Here is a 10100-nt window from a genome sequence, read left to right on the forward strand (position 1 = left end):
GAAATTGGTGAAGGAAATTCTCTTGGAGTCAAAGGAATTAAAACAAAGAAAAAAATGATTTCAAGTAAGAGATTGAAAGGTGCCTTAGATAAGATTTCAAAGAAAAGCAAAGTTCAACAATTGTTAAGGTTTCTCCGCATTCTTACTAAAGTGTTATTTATTTCTTGTCGTTACATTTGAGAAATTATATAGAATTAAATCATTCTATTTTTTATATAGCAGGATGTAGAAGGGTGTTGTGAAAGTATATCCAGCATGCCCAATGTAGAATGTCAACTGATGATCAATCAAGTTAAGGATTGTTTTAGTATGTTAAACTTAGATAATTATGTTATCACTATCTAATACTATATTTTATTATTTTAGCCTACAAATTATAGCTGTGTTGAAGGTTTCAGTATTACCGAAACTCAATTTCCACCACTTTTGTCAACACAATTATCTCAGGTTCACTCTGATAATGGTTATTTTCAGACAAGTAATCGGGAAGGATGGTAAGAAATTAACCAGGTTTACACCTTTGTTGTCTTTGTAACCATTTCTCATAAGATCAGATTTGTTGTATCAGTATACTTATTAACAACTTGAAAGTATTTTTATATGCACAAACTTCATGATGCCCCTATATTTCTTTTGATTAATGACTTAGTTACTCATTCTTTCTATTGCCATGGAACTAACAAAGTCAAGAATATTCTGGCAAACAGAATTAATGATCGGATGATCAATAAAGAAAACTTTATTTTAGTAGGCTTAAACAAAAGTTTTGGGCATGCAATCTGAGAGCACTGTTTGTTTTTAAGATCAATGAAGTACTTGTTCAAATAGAGACAAATATGCCTGGGCAGGCATGGCTTGTGTCCCCTTCATGTAGAAGGTGATCATAAACTTGGCAGACAGGTGTTTCAACTATTGTTCAGGATTTGCTAGTCTTTAATTAGTTCATTGAAAACTCTTTTTTGGTCTTAAGGTAGCTTAGGAAAGAGGTCTAATGTCTAATGCGGCAACACAAACACATGATGCTTTTTCCTCATGTAGTATAGCAATTGGAATTATGTAGCTTGCTTTGGACTGGAATAGTACACATTCTCACATTGACCATGATTTTTATGCATAAGCAAAATATGTTAAAGATTACAGATTTTATTGAGAAAAGTTATGTTATGGTAATGTTCAAATTTCATGTGTGTGTATGGGCTAAATTAAGACAAATAAGTGATGTTCTTGATAGCTTAGTTTTGGTAGGAGAAACGATCATAGATATATTGGAGCATTGATACATATTGGATAAACAATATTTTTAATTTGTAGTTAATTTGTTGTTATGCTCTGACTACATTGATATATTGGAGCATCTGCCATTTTTAGTAGCATCTGTCATTTTTAGTAGACTTACATGGGTTTCCTTGTTTTGTTTTTTCTCCAGGTACATCAATTAGGTGGATGTTGCTATAATGAAATGCACATCAACTAAAGGACACCACTAAGAGTGATTAATATCAGTCAATATAGGTGTCGTTGGCATCAAGTTACAATGAAATGCAGACAAATATGTAATGAAGCAAGCTCCTCAAAACTCAAATACGCATACTTCATTTACGGCTAAGCCAAGAACTATGCTGCTTACTTTGTGAACTTTTGTGGTTACCATATTTTGTGCTGCTTATTTTTTTTTGCAGCTTTTGTTTCGTCTAATTATTTTTATGTGAACTTTTGTGGTTATCATATTTTGTGCCGCATATTTTTTTATGCAGCTTCTATGAAACTTGTACAAGCTCCATATTTTGTATGGTAGCTATTCCTGTAAAATACCGGGAAAATGGCGAATATTAATAAGGTAATTTTTTTGAAATTTTAGAAATTTTATGGAAATTTTTCGGAGACCATATGCACCAGTTTACGGGGATAAAAATGAGGCCAGGAAAGCCTGTTTAGGCTACCCTATTTTAACGAGGAAAAGTTGAAATTTTGTTTTTTATTTTTCTTTTTTATTTTCTTTCTTTTTCTCCTTTTCCTCTCTTCCCATCGCCGTTTCCTTTTCCCCCGCATGCCGCACCCCCTTTCCTCAACCGACCCGTGCCCTAAGGGGCCGACGCTGCCCACCGACGCGTCGCCGCCGCCCTTCCCCGCCGGTTCTCCTCCTGCGGTATAAAAGCTGTGGCTGAGGGTTTTTGCAACCCTTCCTTCTCTTCCCCTTCTTGTGCTGAGCCCTAGAGTTTTGCCGCCGGCGAGACTTTTGAGCCACCATCGACAATTATTTCCTTCTCCTCTTCCTCCATCTCGAGTGACCTAGCCGACTTCTTCCTTCCCGACGCCTTCTCTGCCCAAAGCCGAACGCCTCTTCCATCTGCTGATATCCGGTTCTTCTTTGATCAACGACGTCGTCGGCTATCGTCGGAGCTGCGAAGCCCTTCTATCGCGGAGATCATGCCCTAGCCTCTTTGCAATGGTTTGGCAGCACAACGGCCACCTTCTGTGCCCTAGCAGCAGTCACCATGCTTTAGATCGCCAGGGATCGGAAACATGTGTTGATGACAAGGGTAGGTTCTTGAGTTGTTTTCACTTGATCCTCTCTAGCCTGTACCCTAACACTGTCTATGATTGGGTAGCTGATCTTTATAGGGTTTGTTGGTGTCTGGAATTGTTGATTCTGCCTTGATCCGACACTGTGGCAGGAAGGTCTCTTTTCACGGCAGATCGACACACCTATATTGGTTAGGTTTGGATGGTTTGATCACGGTGAAGGTGACAGCAAGGTGAGTTAGGTTGTTGTTTGATCTATGATTTCCACCGACTGGTTCCAGAGGGATTTTATTTTTTGATCAGTGAGGTGTGCTTGGGATGTTTGGCAGAGACTAGAAGGTGGTTGCTTGATTAGTGACTTCTTGCTTGATTCGGTTGATATCGGTGAGGAAAGATTTCAGCAAGATTTTGTGTTGTGGGTTGCTCTTTGATCCAGCAGCACCTTGGATTCGACAGGACCTCCTTCAGGCAGTACACGTTTTGGCTGAGCTTGAGGTATGGTTATGTATCGAATTATGGATAAATTGGATTACTAGATGGTTAGATTTATTAGGGTTTTACCCTAATTGAGCCTCAAGGATTTTTATTTGGTTATGCATTTGAGTGTAGTTAAATAAAATATTTATTTATTGGACACAGGACTTTGACGCGAGACGAATATCTCGACGTCGTATTTGGACCGGATTGGACTTTTCGATTGGAGGCGGGTACCTCTTGACTTATCTTTTATGATATTGTCATTTGGATATGCATAGTATTTTATAGCTACAAGCAATAATCATGTTTGTCTTTGGTATGTTAGTTTGATATCCATAGCATGTTCTGTTTAGTTGCTTGCTAGGTATCCATGTTTATACCTCGTGATTATTGCCATGAGTACTTTAGTTCCTAGAGTAAGTGACATACCATGCTCTACTGACGTTAGGACTAGGTACTGGATTTTATTTCTGGCATGTGTATCTAGATTTTATGATACCTAGGTTTTTATGCCATACCTGGCTTGTGTATCTCTATTTGTATATCATATATGATTCGTGTACCTAGACTTTGATTCTTTGATCTGTGCATATTGATGGTACATATGCTATGGAAGGGGGATATGTTTAGGATCTAGGTTGTTCTATCATAGAGGACCTGTATACCCTAGATCCGTGGATTTGACCTACTGATACTGTGGTACCCATATTATGTATATATGGATTTTTCTATGCTGATCAGGATATTCCATACTTATTATGTTCAGGACATAGGTTGTTGATATTCTATCTGACCTGTGTACTCTAGATCTTGGTATGTGACCGTCGATTTTATAGTACTCATTTTATATATATGGATATGGATATGTTGATCAGTTTTGCTATGCTTAGTGTCATGCATCATGATTGCATGCTGTGCGATTGTCGGCTCCACTATGGTTGAGCACATCGCCAGTTACATGTACTGCACACACCACCACTCATGGGTTAGTGGTATATCAGACAGGTGTGTGGCGGTTCTGCTGTTTGGCTCCGTTGGTCTGAGGACTCAGCGTGGTAGCCGGCAGACAGTTTCTCTCTGTTTGGCTCCGCTGGCATTTAGTGTAGCAGCGTGGTAGCCGGCAGATGGTGGACTCTGTTTGGCTCCGTTGGTCAGGTGACTCAGCGTGGTAGCCGGCAGAGATTTCCTCCCCGTCATCGTGTACCGGGAGATGAGAGCATTGAGCTCCCCCATTTATGATTTGGGGTCACAGGACAGGAGTACTCCGACAGCATCCCGTCCACTCGGTCACTCATCAGGAGCAGTGACGACAGAGTGCACGGTTGTCACAGCCCTACCCACTCGGTCTCGCCATTTGTGTGTGAGACGACTGACTGGCGTCAGGGGTGACCAGGACGCATCATTAGCATCATATGCATTGATGTATTTATATTCTTACGATTGTGTTTGTTGCATTTGGTTGCTGCATTTTGGTTGGATACATACTTTTGACCTGCATACAGGATTATTGACATTTTCGGTTTGACGACCCTTTTGTCTGGATAGGAGTTCCTGGTGAGTACAACTTCCTCAGTTACCTTTCAGTTTTGCGTATTCCCTATATATGATTAGGAAGCTGTATTCCATGTTTGTTGCTGTTAGATATATCTTACTACTCATGTCCATTGGTATTCGCTGAGTTGTTGAACTCACCCCCGTTGATACTATCTTTTTCAGGTACCAGGTTGGTTTTGGTGTCGCTTGGAATATCCTGTCTGCTGGTCCCCACGTCACATCAGAAGACTTATCAGTTTCACGTATGTTTTGTTTGCTTATGTATCAGTTTGTTTAGCTCTGTACTCCGATTTTATTTTTGGAGTGTTGATGTTGATATGTGGTATTTTGTATTTGTTATTGGTTGTGTAAGCCTAGCCGGCTAGCAGTCTTTGTGTTTTGGTTTTGTTCCAGCCGAGTGGGCTGATGATATATATATAACTGCGTGGTTGTGTGTATATATTCCAGCCGCCTGTGGCTGATGTATATTGTGTATGTAGAAAGTTTCAGATTGTCCGCCGTACAGGGGAGGTGCTGCCGAAATTTCTTCGGACAGGGACTCCTCCGAGGCGTGACAATTCCTATCATATATTTCTGATCATGTAATGACAATAGATATTACAATAACAAATAGCTTGGTGAAAACTGTAGTTTTGAATTCTATTGATTTACTTTTTAACCTCTTTACTTTGTGTTGTAAATAAAAAGCTTGGTCGTGAACTACATATAATTTTTACATCATTTGGTGATATACAAAGGTAACTGAAATAATAATACGGAATTAATATTTATCCATAAACAAAATAAAACCACCGGGACATGATGAGCAAGAGCCATTCCACTTAAGGATGCAGCTGCAACACTTGAACCGAGTAGCCAGTCACTACAAATTCCTGCACGCCCTCTAGGATCGAAGATACAAGCAACTGCAGGAGTATTTGTTGGAACGGCTGCACCCCTATTAGATTGAAAGCAAATATATAGTCACCATCCATTTATTTTGTAACATTGGAGAACACTGGTAAAGATCATGCAAACCATAATTGAACTCTAGTGTAAAAAGGCTCCTCGAGTGATCCTTTAGATAATCCAAGGGCTGATTCTACACCTTCAAGCATCTCATTTGCCACTCTCTCTGCTATTGCATTAGGTATGTATTCCTGTATGAATATTCAGATAAGCTTACATTGATGCAACACGATGAATTGTGAAAAAATAAAGCAATAGTATGCCATATTGATTACATAAAGCAATAGGCCTATCAGGAATTTAGATAGAATTTATTTATGTTTATTTGATAATTAAATTTATATTAAATAAACAAGCTCAAATGGTAAAGACGGTAGTTTGCTAATGTTGATGAATTAAGTGGGAATAATTCATATAAAAATAATATTAAAGGAACAACACGTGTTAAAATTAATCTCAATTATTCTTGATTTGTCCAAGATCCAGCATTTCATAAAACAAGTAATAGAGAGCGTTACAAATGCATATACAAAACAAAATTTTATCATTGAAAAATGTTGACATCATTTGGTGATATACAAAGATAATTGTAATAATAATACAGAATTAATATTCATCCATAAACAAAATAAAACCAAATGTCAACATCATTCATAATTATATTTCTTTATCACATTACAACACTAGCACTACTTAGCCAGACCAACTAACAAACAAAACAAATATACAGCCAAAAGAATTAAGTTTACTATCACTAATATCCAGACCATATGCGATATATTCCAATTTCTCATATTATGTCTAGGATAAGCAATGTATTCACTTCCTACCCTTGACTTCACTCTTGGCAACATCTTACAATGTATATCACTGGTGTCTTCATTTAGCCCAGTATCAGACCTCACCCACTTTAACCATCCATGCTGCTTACATCCATAATATAGTCTTCCTAGGTTCTTGATTGATCTAGAACTAGCACCAATGCTCTTAGTCCACAGTCCCTACATCGTACAGTTTCAAATTTGGTATGGTCGATGCTGCTGTTACTTGATGATGCCATTCAATAGCAACCTAATACTAAAAAAAGTAAGATTCAATAAAATTAAGCTAAACAATGGCAGTTTGCAAAAGTAATGGAAAATCACACATTTTTATGAAAGATTTGACAAACTTCACTCAAAGCATCAACAATTTACATGAAATACCTAAATTCTATAAAACTATATAATTGATCCATATAAGGGTGCATGGGCATTCCATACTTTTCAAACAAAAAAAAGCTAAATAATTTATAGTATTGTGTGTCAAAAAATTGATTTACCATCTATTTAATAAATCAAATTGATCAACCTTTGAAAGTGATATCGACATAATTCTCACCTATCATCAAATGATTAAATCAAGCATTCATAACATATAAATTTTACTTATGAATCTAAGCAATACATATAATAAAAACTACATTACATATAAGAAACCATGATAACCAACCAACAGCAATCATTAGAAAAATCAACAACAAACCTTAGAAAAATCTACAACATGAGCTGACCTATATATACAAAGAGTATGCTACTTGTTTTGGTTAAATCATATCAATATTATCTCGAACATGACTTAACAAACTGGGGATTGGTTTAGCCTGTATGATCCTTAAGTTATATTTAGATGCAATACAATCTCTTCATAATCCTATGCTACATCAGTGGCATATGAGGTATATATTTATAAATAACACAAGTCTCGTTGAAGAAAGAATTTAGGGCAAGGAGATCTGAACAGAAGGGAAAGAGGAAAATAGATTTTGAATCAACACCAAATGTCTTGTTTGAAAAATGGTGGAGCTGCGACAACGGTGGAGGACCACAATGGAGATATAGACTTGCTGGAGTCGACGAAGGGAGGCGAAGCCGGAGCTACTGGAGTCGATGAAGGGAGGGGATGGAGCTGCGGTGATTCAGTCGCCGACGGACCACATCGAAGATGGCGGAGTGGATGGAGATGATGGAGGACCACGTTGGAGATGGCTTCTTGGAGTCGTTGATGCCGATGCGGAAATGGTTGCTGGGAGTCGTCAATGCCGCAGGGTTTTTTAGGGCACAGACAGTAAAAGCACGGGGTGGCTTTTGGGGAGAAAGTAAAGTAGAGTCACGTTTTTGTCACTATTTAAGTTTTTGGCGTTTAGTAAATGGGACATCGGGACAGACAATTCTCGGGACAGAGGATCCGCCCTCCCAAAACTTGCCTTTATGTTGAAGAACTGGCCCCTGATCGTGGCACAAAGGGGAGTAAAGGAGGCGGCTCAAAAATTAAGATTCACATAGGGGAGCCGGAGAAAAGGTTATAGGAAGAATTTTTGGCATGGGTTTGAGGTAGAAAAAATATAATCATTATTATTTCATTGACAACGGTTTATAGCCGTTGTCTTAGTAGCACAACAATAACAGTTCATGTATTGTTGTTCTAAATGTTGTAAAAATATTCGCATTGACAATGGTTCATTACATAGTCGTTCCAACTATTGTTAAGATTGTTTTTTGAGGTAACTGTTATATCAAAGACAACGTTTTATCAAAAATCGTTGTCTTTTGCCAAATTTATAATAGTTTTTTCTAAAATCATTGCCTTTGTGGTGTTATCTTTGTGCAATTTTGTTGTAGTATTTCTTTCAATATTTCATCATGATCTCCCATGCAAGGCGATCAAGTCTTCCATGTGCGGGGTGACTATCTCATATTTAACATAAAAAAAAATCATTCAATATCAAATTCCAACCATCACCTCTCATGGTTTGCCGTTAATGTTCTCTTGCTCTTATAAAAATCATGACATTTATAATCTCTTGATATTTTCTTTGCAAAATTTACGACAAATCATTTGTGACTCCCAAGATATTCTTCATTAAGTGCTTCTAAAATATGAATTTATATTTTTCCCATCAATTCCAATAAATTAGTTGCTTGTGCCCTTTACTTGTGATCTTTTTCTTCTGCTTGAACAATTAAAAAGACATTAATAACTAAAGGATACAAGTATATCAAACTCAATAATATATTATGATGTGAACCCCAATGTGTACTCCCAGCTCTTTTTAATATCTTCTCTTGATTCATAGCTCGTCTTGTGAAAATATAACCATTGCAAAATCCTTCAATATCCTTTTTAAATTGTTTCTCTCAAAGTATGTCTCTTCGCTAACATGATGCTTCACCAATATTGTTTAACTATCCAACCACATCAAACAAGTAGAAATCCTCATGTTTTAGCAACAACTACAAATGTAAGTTACAGTTGATGAGTAAGACAATGAACATAATAAGTAAACTTGTTCTTCATCATAATTAAGTTTTTTAAACCATTAAATTCTCCTGTCATATTGTTTGCTCCATTGTACCTTGCTCCAGCAAATTGGATATAGATAACCTATGTTGGCACAATAAAAAAAATTAATAGTAGTCTTAAGTGATAACAAATAACAAACAGAATTTTCTAAAAGTCCCAAACTTTTATTTTATTTCACAACTACACATAATAAATTCTAAAAATTATATTTCACAATTATAATGCATCGATACTTCCAAAATCAAATTATCCAACTCTAAAAACTTTTATTTATGGAGAGTTATTTCATTATTACTTTGATATAACTAATCTCATGTCCTTTATAAATTATAAAACTGAAGTTACTATGGCATGAGGGTTACATTCACTTCTTTATTAACTTGGTTGAAAAGTTATATAACTTCTTACTAGCGTTGAGCCGAATCTCTTTCGTGTGATTATATTGTTTGTTTCAGTTATAAAAACTACATGGACATAATTTATTTATGATATTCATCCCCTCTTTATTTCCTCATATAATAATTTAGGTTTCCCTTATTAAGTTTCATTATTAAATTTTAGAAGAGCAACAACAGATAGTATACGAAAAGGACAAGCAAATATGAATGACAAAATTATTGCTCATTTATTATCATAAAAGAATAAGTCGACTTATATCAATAATTAGCATATGAAATAACATTTTACAAATGATGGCTACACTAGCAATAATAGACGGCGACGCTAGTAGCAATAGCGTTCGGCGAAAGTGTGGCAACAATGGCGTGTGACAGAGGAGTTTGAGAGTAGAGATTATAGGGTCAGGAAAAGTGATATAGAGGTATTCTCCGAAAGCCACGTGGCTAAAAAGGTCAACAATTGGGTAAGGATAGCAGGCAGGGTCAAATTGAAGAAGGCCCCGACCTCGACTCCTGGCTACCACAGACTCCCAACTACCACTGACTTCTGACTCTCAACTGTTGGTGCAGGAAGCACCAGGTGATAGAACATGTGTTTTGATAATGACAAAAGGGTTCAAAGTTAAGTTGTCTTATTGTCTAACAAGTTGAACTGAGTGTGCATGAAAGTACTAGTTGAGGCTAGGCAGGTGAAAAGTCCTAACTACGGTTAGGCAACGAAATCCTGGTCCGGGGGACTGGGCAAAGTCTTGGCAGATCGAGGACGTCAAGCGGAATCCTAGGGTCGTGAATTCTTGGTGGAAGTCTTGGGGGTCACGGACACCAGGCGAAAGACTAGGGGGGTCGGGGATCAGATGT

At 37.2% G+C, this 10100-nt stretch overlaps 1 long non-coding RNA gene across 2 annotated transcripts; it reads left to right on the forward strand.

The window, feature by feature from the left end:
• Positions 1 to 2486: 2486 nt before the first annotated feature.
• Positions 2487 to 3221, forward strand: LOC121994024. 2 transcript variants are annotated; one of them, XR_006115541.1, is made up of 4 exons: positions 2487 to 2540; positions 2623 to 2756; positions 2853 to 3018; positions 3163 to 3221. It is a non-coding gene; the product is annotated as an uncharacterized LOC121994024 (long non-coding RNA). The 2 variants fall into 2 exon arrangements; XR_006115542.1 differs by having other exon boundaries at positions 2489 to 2540; positions 2610 to 2756.
• Positions 3222 to 10100: the final 6879 nt, after the last annotated feature.

The sequence above is a fragment of the Zingiber officinale genome, chromosome 6A (genome assembly GCF_018446385.1).
Source record: "Zingiber officinale cultivar Zhangliang chromosome 6A, Zo_v1.1, whole genome shotgun sequence".
Taxonomy (NCBI): domain Eukaryota; kingdom Viridiplantae; phylum Streptophyta; class Magnoliopsida; order Zingiberales; family Zingiberaceae; genus Zingiber; species Zingiber officinale.